This window comes from Triticum aestivum, chromosome 6B (assembly GCF_018294505.1).
Source record: "Triticum aestivum cultivar Chinese Spring chromosome 6B, IWGSC CS RefSeq v2.1, whole genome shotgun sequence".
NCBI lineage: Eukaryota > Viridiplantae > Streptophyta > Magnoliopsida > Poales > Poaceae > Triticum > Triticum aestivum.
In genome coordinates, this window is record NC_057810.1 from 510841924 (window position 1) to 510855779 (window position 13856).

Genomic DNA, 13856 nt, shown 5'->3' on the forward strand with positions numbered 1-13856 from the left:
TGCTGGTTCGGCAGGGGGGAGCCGTGTTGCACAAAGAGCAGAGCGATGCAAGGCAGCACAACAGGGATCGCACGGGCAGTTTTACCCAGGTTTGGGCCGCCATGAGGCATAAAACCCTACTCCTGCTTTGGTGGATTGATGGTGGAAATGTGGTGGTGGTGCGTAGTACACTTGCCCAGCAGGGGTTGCATCGGGGCGGCATCGACTACGCGTGTATGGGTGTGTGAGTGGTCTGAACTTCCAACCTCTCAAACCGTTGCCATGGGCCTCCTTCTATAGATCAAGGGGTTACCATAGTAGCAAATTAGTCATTAGACATTGATATGATAGCAAATAGTGCTATCATAACTAACTCTGCAGGCTGATAGCATGCATTTAATGCACTGCTTAGTGTCACGTCATTGGTTGCCCGACAAGGCTTGCCGGGCTAATTCGCTAGCTCCACGCCTGCTCGATTGACATGTCACTAGACGGGTGTCATCTGTGGGTTTCGTTGGTAGGAACTGGCCTCCATGTGGCGAATGGCTGCCACTTAATCATTCTACGTCTTGACACCGCACTAATCGATGACATGGGTCATGGTGGAGTAGTCGGTGAGGTGATCTGGTCTCTGCGAGTCTCGGCAGGCCCTGCCGGGATGCCTTGGTCATTTCCTTCTGGAGGTGGCCTCGCCCCTTGGTGGGCTCGCCTACCCGGCAAGGGAGGCTTCTCTCTTGATAATATACGTCTCCTCTATCTTAGTCTTGGTTCCTTCTGATCTGTTAGTTGGTTATTCGAGCCTCTTGGTCTCTTGCAGTGGTGCTTCAATCTTGATCTTGTGCCTGTGCATAGTCAGGTCGACGGGCCCTAGGTCTGTTGCACCAACAGTCTACTTCCTCGCTCTAGCCTCCACGGGCTATTGTTCATCCACCGTCGACCTCCTCCAGCCTCCACCTACGACTGTTCATCCACGGTGTCTCTGTCCTGCCTCCACCAGCTACTGTTCATTCACGGGCTCCTATTCATCCAGCCTCCACTGGCGACTGTTCAACCACCCCTCCATGGGATACTGTTCATCCAGCCCTACACTGGCTACTGTTCAACCAACCCTCCATGGGGTCCTATTCATCCACCCCAACTGGCTCGATTGGGGTCCTATTCATCCAGCGACAACGACCTCTACTACCACGGGGTCCTGTTCATCCAACCCGCACGAGGAACTGTTCATCCAACACCCAACAATGCTCACTGTTCATCAAGAGGCAACAGGTTTGATCAGCTTCAATTAGCAGCAGTAGCGAAGGAATCGCTCGATCGGGTTCAATTAACAGCCAGGGATCAATTGATCGCTCGGGTTCAGTAACGCGTAGCTAGTGCAATCGCTCGGGTTCAATAGGCGAACACCTCGCTCGGGTTCAGTTAGAGCCCAACGCCTCACACCCATGTGCGTACGTGTACGAGAGAAACACAAAAACCCTTCATGCATCGCTCGGCCCCGACCACCCGCCGTAACCGGGAACTCCCTGATATTTTCCTCGCCCTTGTTTCTACCACGGTTTTTTCCGTCATGGAAGGCCCAAAGAATGTCATGCAACTGCGTCTCCGGCCTGTCCAGGACAAAAAGCCCATTTTTTCATGATTTTTTGTCATAGAAGTAGGAGCCCACCACATCTATGATGATACCGGGTTTTGTCACAATTATCGTCATAGAAGTGTCATAAGCATGATAGGAAAAAAACCGTTCAGCCCAAAATGTCACGGATGTATCTTTTTTTAGTGATAGCCTTGGTTTCACAACCTAGGAGAGTATGGCTTCTAGCGAGGGAAATTATCACTGTAGAAGTCCTTACTTTGATGGTACTAATTTTGCTAGTTGGAAGCATAAGATGAAAATGCATATTCTTGGTCATAACCCCGCCGTTTGGGCTATTGTGCATATTGGCTTGCAAGGTGAATACTTTGAGGATGGAAGAGAACCGGATCGTGAAGTGTCCAGGGAAGAATTGAAGTTGTTGCAATACAATGCTCAAGCTTGCGATATTCTCTTCAACAAACTGTGCCCCGAAGAATTTAACAAAATCAGCCGCCTTGAGAGTGCAAAGAAAATTTGGGATACTTTGGTTGATATGCACGAAGGTACCAAGTCCGTCAAGGAATCCAAATTGGATGTGCTTCAAAGTAAACTTGACAAGTTCAAAATGAAGGATGGTGAAGCAGTCGCTAAGATGTACTCTAGGCTTGCTCTCATCACAAATGAGATTGCCGGCTTAGGAGGCAAAGAGATGACCGACAAATTCTTCATCAACAAGATCCTAAGAACCTTGGATGGAAAATATGATACCATGTGCACCTTGATCCAAATGATGCCCAATTACAAAGATCTCAAGCCAACAGAAGTCATTGGTAGAATTGTTGCTCATGAGATGTCACTCAAGGATAAGGAAGAACTTCATAACAAGTCTAGTGGTGCTTACAAAGCTTCATGTGATGCTCCTACAACATCAAGTGAGAAACAAGTCTCCAATGAAGAATTGAGCTTAATGGTGAAGAACTTCAACAAATTATACAAGCATAGAAGCAAAGATAGAAGTTCCAAGTCAAGGTCCTACAATGACAAAAGATCTTCTAGTCATTATTGCAATTGCTACAATTGTGGAAGACCCGGGCAATACTCCAATGAGTGTACGGCTCCCTACAAGAGAAGAGAAGATTCACCTAAAAGGAGAAGTAAAAGAGATGAATCACCTCCAAGAGAAAGAAGGAGTAGATATGATCGTTATGAACCAAGACCCTCTCGTAGAAGCAAGGATTTGGGAAGGAAGGACAAGTCATCAAAGAGCTATACAAGACGAAGACATCAAGCTCACGTTGGTGAATGGATATCCAGTTCTGTCTCCAACAACTACTCTGAGAGAAGTTATCACTCTGACTCCAAATATACTCAAGATGAAGGTGTTGCCAGTCTTGCACTTGTGTCATCCAACTCCTACAACATATTTGACTCACCAAATGAATGAATTGGAAGATGCTTCATTGCTAAAGGCCCTAAAGTATCACACCCTAAGTATGTTAATTTCAATAGTGATGAAGAGGATTTGCTAGGTGATGATGATTTACTTGTTGACAACACTAGTGGTGAAAACTATGATGAATTTGCTATTAATCATGCTAATAAAGATGAAATGAATGACAACGATAAGAAGGAGATTAAGCGTTTAACTAAAGAACTAAACACCCTTAAGTTGGCTCATGAAACAACTCTAGAGGATCATCAAGAGCTTTTAAAGACTCATGAGAAGTTACGCTCGAGAAGCTAAATTTGGAACAAGAGCATGGGTTCTTAAAAGCAATCAAGGATGATCTTCGAAAGAAAAGTTCTTCTTACATTGCCAAGCGTTTACTCTTGTCTACTTATATGCCACAAGTAAAATCTAGCAACAAAAGCAAGAAAGATTCTTCTGTTAGTGGTAACAATAATCATGTTAAATCCAATATTTTTGCATCTAGTAGTTCTCTTGATTCCACAAATGATTCTCTTAGACAAGTTACACTTGAGCAAGAAAATAGCTTATTGAAGGGAATTGTAGAGAAAGGTGTTTACAAGAGCCTTTCCGGAAGTAAGCAATTTGAGGAAATTTTACGCAAGCAAGGAAGGCACTGGAAGAATCAAGGTGTTGGTTTTGAACGAAAGTTCAATGCCAATGGAGTTGAGTGGGAAGAAGATCAATACCCCAAGACGAAGTTTGTTCCTCAACAAGAGAAGTATGACCCCACTTCTTTCAAGGGAACACAAGCTCAAGATGATCTTCCACCACAAGACCACAAGCTAAAGGACAAGGACAAGCATCAAGAAGATATTGATTCATTTTAAGAAGCTCCTAAGGCCTTGGTCAAGTGGGTTCCCTAGACTACATCAAGTACTACTTCATCAAGTACGACTACAAATCCAAGAATTCCCATCAAGTTGATATGGGTCCCAAAGAAGAAGAAATAGAGAATTCTTAAGGGTGACTCCGCCAACATACTTCACTCATATTCATTTTGGCAAGAACAAGTGCAATCAACATCCATATCTTGCACTAGTTCAAGGAGTCACAAACCCTCTTGTTGGTAAGACAAGGGACAAGGTAACCTAATGCTTTCATGGACATCATCATATGTGTATTTCACTCTATGTCTATGGATATCCTTGTGTGATCCTTGTGGGACTAACTGATAACCCACAAGTATAGGGGATCGCAACAGTTTTCGAGGGTAGAGTATTCAACCCAAATTTATTGATTCGACACAAGGGGAGCCAAAGAATATTCTCAAGTATTAGCAGTTGAGTTGTCAATTCAACCACACCTGGGTAACTTAGTATCTACAACAAAGTATTTAGTAGCAAAGTAGTATGGAAGTAACGGTAACGGTAGCAAAAGTAACAATAGCAGTTTTGTAGTAATTGTAACAGTGGCAATGGTAAAGTAACTAAGCAAAGATCAATATGTGAAAAGCTCGTAGGCATTGGATAAGTGATGGATAATTATGCCAGATGTGATTCCTCATGTAATAGTTATAACATAGGGTGACACAGAACTAGCTCTAGTTCATCAATGTAATGTAGGCATGTATTCCGAATATAGTCATACGTCCTAATGGAAAAGAACTTGCATGACATCTTCTGTCCTACCCTTCCGTGGCAGTGGGGTCCTATTGGAAACTAAGGGATATTAAGGCCTCCTTTTAATAGAGTACCAGACCAAAGCATTAAGACATAGTGAATACATGAACTCCTCAAACTACGGTCATCACCGGTAAGTATCCCGATTATCGTTACTTCGGGGTTAACGGATCATAACACATAATAGGTGACTATAGACTTGCAAGATAGGATCAAAAACTCACATATATTCATGAAAACATAATAGGTTCAGATCTGAAATCATGGCACTCGGGCCCTAGTGAGAAGCATTAAGCATAGCAAAGTCATAGCAACATCAATCTCAGAACATAGTGGATACTAGGGATCAAACCCTAACAAAACTAACTCGATTACATGGTAAATCTCACCCAACCCATCACCGTCCAGCAAGCCTATGATGGAATTACTCATGCACGGCGATGAGCATCATGAAATTGGTGATGGAGGATGGTTGATGATGATGACAGCGACGGATCGCCCACTCCGTAGCCCCGAACAAACTCCAGACCAGCCCTCCCGAGAGAGATTAGGGCTTGGCGGGGGCTCCGTATCGTAAAACACGATGAATCCTTCTCTCTGATTTTTTTCTCCCCGAACGTGAATATATGGAGTTGGAGTTGACGTCGGTGGAGCACTAGGTGGCCCACGAGGCAGGAGGGCGCGCCCCCACCCTCGTGGATAGGGTGTGGGCCCCCTGAAGTTGATTCTTTTGCCAATATTTTTTATTAATTCCAAAAAGTTGCTCCGTGGAGTTTCAGGTCATTCTGAGAACTTATATTTCTGCACAAAAATAACACCATGGCAGTTCTCCTGAAAATAGCGTCAGTCCGGGTTAATTCCATTCAAATCATGCAAGTTAGAGTCCAAAACAAAGGGAAAAGTGTTTGGAAAAGTAGATACGACGGAAACGTATCAACTCCCCCAAGCTTAAACCTTTGCTTGTCCTCAAGCAATTCAGTTGACAAACTGAAAGTGATAAAGAAAAACTTTTGCAAACTATGTTTGCTCTTGTTGCTGCAAATATGTAAAGCCAGCATTCAAGTTTCCAGCAAAGATTATGAACTAACCATATTCACAATAACACTTAGGTCTCATGTTTACTCATATCAATGGCATAATCAACTAGCGAGCAATAATAATAAAACTTGGATGACAAACTTTCTCAAAACAATCATAATAAGATATAACAAGATGGTATCTCGCTAGCCCTTTCTAAGACCGTAAAAAATGAATTCAGAGCACCTTTAAAGATCAAGGACTGACTAGACATTGTAATTCATGGTCATACTCAATATAAATTAACAGTAATGCATGCAAATGACAGCGGTGCTCTCCAACTGGTCCTTTTTAATAAGAGGATGATGACTCAACATAAAAGTAAATAGGTAGGCCCTTCGCAGTGGGAAGCAGGGATTTGTAGAGGTGCCAGAGCTCGATTTTGAAACAGAGATAAATAATATTTCGGGTAGCATACTTTCATTGTCAACATAACAACCAAGAGATCTCGATATCTTCCATGATACACACATTATAGGCGGGTCCCAAACAGAATGGTAAAGTTTATACTCCCCCTCCAACAACAAGCATCAATCCATGGCTTGCCCGAAATAACGGGGCCTCCAACTAACAACAATCCTGGGGGAGTTTTGTTTGCAATTATTTTTGATTTGAGCATGGGACTGGGCATCCCGGTGACCAACCATTTTCTCGTGAGTGAGGAGCGGAGTCCACTCCTGTTGAGAATAACCCGCCTAGCATGGAAGATACAGACAGCCCTAGCTGATACATGAGTTGTTCGAGCATACAAAACAGAATTTCATTTGAAGGTTCGGAGTTTGGCACATACAAATTTACTTGGAACGGCAGGTAGATACCGCAAATAGGAAGGTATGGTGGACTCATATGGAATAACTTTGGGGTTTATGGATTTTGGATGCACAAGCAATATTCCCGTGACTGGCTAGAAAGAGACTGGGAAGTGACCAACTAGAGAGCGACAACATTCATGAACCTGCATTAAAATTAATCAACACTAAGTGCAAGCATGAGTAGGATATAATCCACCATGAACATAAATATTGTGAAGGCTATGTTGATTTTGTTTCAACTACATGCATGAACACGTGCCAAGTCAAGTCACTCGAATCGTTCAAAGGAGGATACCACCCTATCATACCACATCACAACCATTTTAATAGCATGTTGGCATGCAAGGTAAACCATTATAAGCTCCTAGCTAATTAAGCATGGCATAAGAAACTACAATCGCTAATTTTCATTGCAAACATGTTTATTCATAATAGGCTGAATCTGGAACGATTTACAAAAACAAGATAGGTCGAGTTCATACCGGCTTTTCTCATCTCAATCAGTCCATCATATATCTTCATTATTGCCTTTCACTTGCACGACCGAACGGTGTGGATAATAATAATAGTGCACGTGCATTGGACTAAGCTAGAATCTGCAAGCATTCAATTCAAGGGAGAAGACAAGGTAATATGGGCTCTTGGATAAATCAACAATAATGCATATGAGAGCCACTCAACATTTTAACCACGGTATTCTCCTCTCGACCCCCAAAGAAAAGAAAAGAAATAAAACTATTTACATGGGAAAGCTCCCAACAAGCAAAAGAAGAACGATAAATCTTTTTGGGTTTTCTTTTAATATTACTACTACAGGCATGGAAAGTAAACTAGCTAAATGCTACAACTAATTATTTTTGATTTTTTCTTAAGGTTTATCAAACACACAAGAATAAAGCAAGAAAATAAATTAAACTAGCATGGATAAGTCGGTGGGAAATGACACCTATGGGATCACAAGAATCCCTACTACGGTTGCGGGGCACGGGGTTGTGAGAAGAGCAGGATTAATAGTCAGCACAAGGATCGTTTACCCAGGTTCGGGCCGCAAGGATGCGTAAAACCCTAGTCCTGCTTTGGTGGATGTATTGAGTGTTCTTGAGCTCTTGAACTAGCTATGGGCGCTGTGTGGTTCAAAAGAGCTGAATCCCCATCCAGTATGCCAGGCCTCCTTTTATAGGCGAAAGGGGCTGCCACAGTGGCACACAGGAGGTGGAAAGGCCTACAGCGTACGATCTTATTGCCCGTATTACAGGACAAGACACATTTAATGCGTAGCTTAGGTGTCCTCTCGCTTTATCGGGGATGGGAGTGAGGCCCGGCCCGTCCGTCGCCGCTCCTCCTTGCTTCGCCATGCGCCCTGGCCAGCGATGCATGCGGTGCCATGTCGGCAGGCAAGCAGCTGAGGTGTCACGGTGGTGGAGCCTCCATGAAGATCTGCATGCCGCCACGCGGGTGTGTGCTGAGTTGGCCTGGAAGCTACATGGTGCCATGCAGGTGCCTACCCAGCTGGTTGGGCTGGCAGCTGCATGTGAACAGCGGTGGGGACTTGGTTGGTGCGGGCCTAGCAGTGGCCCCGCTGACGCCTTTGGCAAGGGTCTTGCCATGGCGTGCTGTCATCCCCGGCAAGGATCTTACCAGGGGCCTTGTGGATTTTCCTCGGCAAGGATCTTGACGAGGATTGTTGCCCTCCAATCCTTATCTGATCTTGAATATTATTTGTCTTCACAAAGATCTGCATGCCACCATGGAGGTGCCTCCCGAGACCTGGCCTAACATGGCTGATGGTGTTGGAGACCGTGGGCTTGAGGGTGGCTCACTTCGCTGGTGTGGGCGAGCCGCCCCGGCAAGGGCCTTGCCGGGGCTACTGAGGCTGCCCTGGCAAGGGTCTTGTCAGGGAATCCTACTTCGCCCATCTACACTTTGTGGCCTTGGTCCTTGATGTTGCCTTGTTTATCTTGTGCCTTCGGCTTCTCTCCGGCTTCCCTCCTTTGCCTTGCTATGCGTGGCCGTGGCGCGTGGCTCTGACTGCCCGTGCACAAGTAGAGGGGTCAAAAGGAGATCCCCTACTTTTGTACACCGACAGGAGCCCCCGGGCCTGGGCCACACATAAGCGCGACACGTTGTTGGGCCAGGCCCATAACGGTGCACGGGCAGGTGGGGCGGATTTCACCGCGGTAACTGTTTTGTCTACTGTGCTTCCCCATGTCCTGCCTTGGATGCGTGAAGTGGGGGTCGCGCGTGTGTGCGTGACCGAAGCATGCTGGCGTCATCTTGTGGTGGACAGTAAAGAGGCGGCTTGAGTGTCTCCTTGAGGCCATAGGGCCACTGCTCATTTATCACCCTTACTCGGGAACCGTCGCCCCACGCGTCCCACCGCGCCCGTCTCTCGTGCCATGTTCGCTGCATGCAGGATGCGGAGCGAATGATGGGCGCGCGTGATACGAGAAGTCGCGCATGTAGGGGTAGATTCCCACATGCTTTCAATTAAGCGGGGAGGGCGGTCGACGGCCCCACCTGTTGTCACTTCAATGGGCCGGATTGGCCGGGAGGGGCGGCCGAGCCTCGCCCTGCCCCTTTATAAAGAGGAGAGAGGGAGGAATGGCGCCTCTCAATCCTTCGTCATCCGCGTCTCCCCACTCCTGCTCCCTCCTTCCTTCTGTCATGGAGAGGGGGAGTGGTGATGCCTCATTTGTGGCGGCGAGGGTCTTGGCTAGACAACGCATTGCTCCTCCCCAACTATCCTATGCGACCTTGAGAAGATATATCCTCCAGCCTTCTTTGATGTGATGGTGCATTTGGCTGCTCATCTACCTGATGAGGCACTACTTGGAGGTCCAGTACAGTATGGCTGGATGTACCCTATTGAAAGGCGGCTAGGCACTTTCAAGGGCTATGTTAGGAACAGAGCTAGACCCGTGGGTTCCGTTGCAGAGGCCTACATTGCTACAAAAGCGTTGACATTCTGCTCAAAATACGTTGAAACAGCTAATCAGCTTAGCAAAGAGGTGGGTGAAGACAATCCCGGGCTCAATGTTTTCGATTATTCTGTTCGAGTTATAGGGAAGAGTCGACAAGAGGACAAACCTAAAGATTTGGACAAAATGGTTTGGTATGTGTTGAATAACTGTCCTGAGATACTACCTTATATCAAGTAAGTGCAGTACAGCAGCATATACATCATAATCTACTAAACTTGTAGCACATTCTTATATAGTTAGATGTTTGACGCAATCACTATGTTGTGCAACATCTACAAAGAGGAGTTACTGCCGCAAAATCCAAGAAACATTGACAAACTGGTTATGGCAGGATTTGCTAAATGGTTCAAGAACCATGTAAGCTTTTGAAGTGCACTGTCAGTTTTTTTAATATATTGAATACATAAGATGATCAGCTTGTCTATTTTCTAACCATAGGTTAAGAAGATGCGGGAGGATGGGAAGGCAGTTGATGATGCCCTTTACTCACTAGCAATGGGTCCTGATACTCGGGTAAGACATTATGAATCTTGCGTTGTTGGAGATGTGCGCTACAACACCCTTGCACGAGACGAAGGCAGGAAGACACAAAATAGTGCCATCATGAGCACGGATACGTATGACAAAGAGAGAACTAAAATGTATGCTAACATAATAGACATTGTTTAGTTGCAGTATATCTCCAGTTTCGAGGATCATCGATGTGTGGTTCTGTTGTGCTATCGTTGGTATAACCTATTTTCCAGGATCGCAAAACCCAGAGCTGATGATTATTTCAAATCCATCAATGTCAAGGCGGCGTACGAGACCAACGAGCCTTTTATTTTGGCAAATCAAGCAACACAGATATTTTTCTTGGAAGACACATTTGCACGTAGCGATGACTGGAGAGTATTGCAAAGTTTGAGCAGAGGAATTCGTTTAATGAAGTTGCACAACAAGATGATGTTTACACTGCTCCTGATGTACAAGATAACACAGATGTTCCTAATATCTTTGAGAACCATCACGTCAATGAGGCCGGCGAAAAAATTTCCTGTCGTGCTGTGGACATACAAGAGTTGATCAAGAAGAAGCCAATGTTCGAGGACGCTAAGGACGAAGAAGAAGATGACACCGCGGGGAATTACGATTCAGACTGATACACATGGCGAAGATGTTGACGCTGCTACTGAGGATGATGATTACATTGCTTTTGTCGTATTTGCCTGTCAGAAGACGTTTTTTATCTACTATGTGAAATTGTGTTTGCTATGACAACTGAAACCTGATGAACATGTTGTTTAGTATTTTGCTGTGAGAACATCACTTGTTATGTATGTTGATTTGTGTTTGGTGATTGTATGACAACTAAAACATGATGACATTGTTGTTTAGTTCTACTCATATTTGGTTGTGAAACTTGAATTTGATAACATAGTTTGTTGTTGGACTGCAATTTGCTCGACGTCTTCGAATGAGAACAAAGCTGACCCGACGGGCCTCTGCTATCTATTTATTTATATGAGCAAAAGGGGATACCCCCTGATTTCCGTTAATAGAAATAATTAGATGTTCACAACACTACGCCCAGCCTGCTACACAGGTTTCATTCATTACTAGTTTCAGCAAAGTGCTCATGTCGTAGCCACTGAATACATCACGAGTGCTACATACACTGCAAATAAAGAGACAATCATCCTACAGAGCACATCGATTTTGCCCATTATCTTCACAAGCTCTTTCATCTCCTCATTGCTGTCAAGGCCGTTCAACAGTTGTTGCTTGGCCATGATCAGAGGAACTGCATCTTTAACCTTCTGCTCTGCATCTTCCTCTTCCGCCGTTCCTTCAGTTACTTGTCCAACACCCCAACCTGCTGGTATTGGGATTCCTCGGCTAACCAAATAATCAGCGTAGTTGCATTCCCCCACATCAACAACTTCCCAGAAATACTAATCACACGAATCTTCCCTTTTCTGCACGAATCAAATTGGAAGATCATCAACCAAACTATTAAAAAATCAGCAACTGAAAGCAGCAGAACAACACTTAAACATATTATTACCCCATGATTCGGGCATTTGTAGAAGACTTGGCCAGGGTTGAGGATTGTGGTTGAGATGCGACAGATGACTCTGCATGATTTGCAACAGTGGCACCACACCAATGGCAGCGGGTTGCGATGAGCAATCGGCTGCGGTGCGCGTGCCGGCGGGGGTGTGATGAGACCCACAGGCGATGGTACGGGTGGCGACTTTGCGCATATCTGGTTGTTGCCTGCTGAAGAGCAGGTGGACGAGCAGCCAGCGGATATGGTTGCTGCGGCGAGAGCTTCTGATGCTAGGCAGAGTAAGTAGAGAAGAGGAGAAGCGAACGTTGGATATGTCAGTTTCATTACTTGCAGAGTAGCATAGCACCATATATAGTCATAGTCTAGGTTTGGATTCGAACCAGCTATAGGAGCACGTCTTTCTTTTTTCTAAAACTCGGCAACGTCTCTTTACTGGTACACTAGCTTGTTTTGTACGCCTTCCCAAGTCTTTGATTTTCTTTCCCTTTTTTTGCGAGGAAGGAAGGAGGATAAAATTGAGAGGTCCTCGGACTCGAACCCAAGACCTCTCGGTTGAAAATCGTCGAGGTGCTTTCGAACTTTAAACTGAAAATCGATAGCTCCAGGGCCCATTCCACGATCCTCCCCGTTGCATCTGGGTTATGCAGTATCCATTGCAATGGGAGGCGGGTGACCACAGTGATCTCGTGCGCTTGGAAGTAATGACGCAGCTTCCTCGAGGTCATAAGGAGGCCGAAGAGCAGTTTTTGCACACCTAAGTACCTCGACCTAGCCCCCTGCAAGAGGGAGCTGACGAAGTAAACTGGGTGCTACACCGTCTTCTTCTTCTGTGCCACTTCACCCGGTCACGTGGGCCCTTCTTTGTTGGGGTGGCGGTATCATCCGTGGTTTCGGTTTCTGTGTCGGCGTCTTCGCTGGGGTACTTCCTTCCCTCTTCAGCGCGAGCGCGCCGATCGGCCAGAACATAAAGTTCGGCCACATCCCTAACCTTGTTCATCGCCAGCTCTTCACGCATCTTACGATTGCGCACATTCTGATGGAATGCACTGATCACGGCGGTAGGATGAACGTCGGGGATGTTATACTACACTCGGCTGAACCTTAGGATGTACTTACGCAAGTTTTCTCCTTCCTTCTGGGGGATAATGTTCAAGTCGCTCGCCTGGCCATGAGCTTGGTGGCCTCCAGTAAAGGCGCCAACAGACTCATGACACAGATCCGCCCAAGAAGAAATGGAGTCTACCGGCAAGTGCATCAACCATGATATAACATTGGGCTTGAGTGCCAATGGGAAGTAATTGGCAAGCACCTTGTCGTCGCGGGCCCCAGCAGCTTGCATCGCGATGGTGTAGATGCTGAGGAACTCCGACGGGTGAGTCTTGCCATTGTACTACTCGCCAACATCAGGCCTGAACGTGCGGTGGGAGGGCCACTGGAACTGTCGCAGCTTACGGGTGAAGGCCGGATAGCCCACCTCATAAGGTAGGCCACCGTAGCCTCCCGGTGCTGGGTGGTCTGTAGTAGGCCCTGCCCGCCTGTCCGACTGGTGGCGGGTGTCACACCGGCGCTCGATGGTGATTTGAGCGTCTTCATGAGCTATCTCCCGAAGAACTTCGCGTTGGTCGTGGTGGGTTCGCGGGTCGGACGACGCTATGGAGATATCATCACAAGCGTCGTCGCGACGGACCGACGCCCGCGGTGGCCGGGATGGAGGAGGGGAGTGCACTGTGGCTGCATCGCCTCCGGCCCGACCTCCGCTGGCATGTCGTGTCTCAATGGAGCGACGGCCTACGGGTCCCGCTGGCTGCAACTCATCGTTGTTAGCGATGCCGACGAGGCTCCAGACGGTGGCCCTCCGTTCGTCAAGCTTCTCTGCAGCGGGAGGAAAGTCGAGGAGCAGCTGCGCGCGTGCTAGGGCTTCTACTGGCTTGGGCGGCGGCAAAAGCTGTGTGGACTGCGATGCACCTCGACTTCTAACCGCGTTAGAAGGAGCCCCATCACGGCCCCACAGCCGTTCGCCAACTCCGCCAGCACCTCGGCGCGCATGCTGGCCCTCCTCATCCTGTGAAGGGCGCATGGGACCCTTCCCAGGGCGGCACCAGGGTTACCAGCAGGGCGACGCTGCTCATCACGCACGACCTAAGAAGAGCGCGCCATGGGCGCCGGTGTTGGTGTCTTGGAGGTCGCCGCGCCATCATCTGGCGGCACGATGGTGCCCCTAGAGGGCCCCGTGCCGCCTGCGGGGGGGGGGGGGCGACTCCGTCTCTGGAGCCCGCGACGCGTGGCTCGTC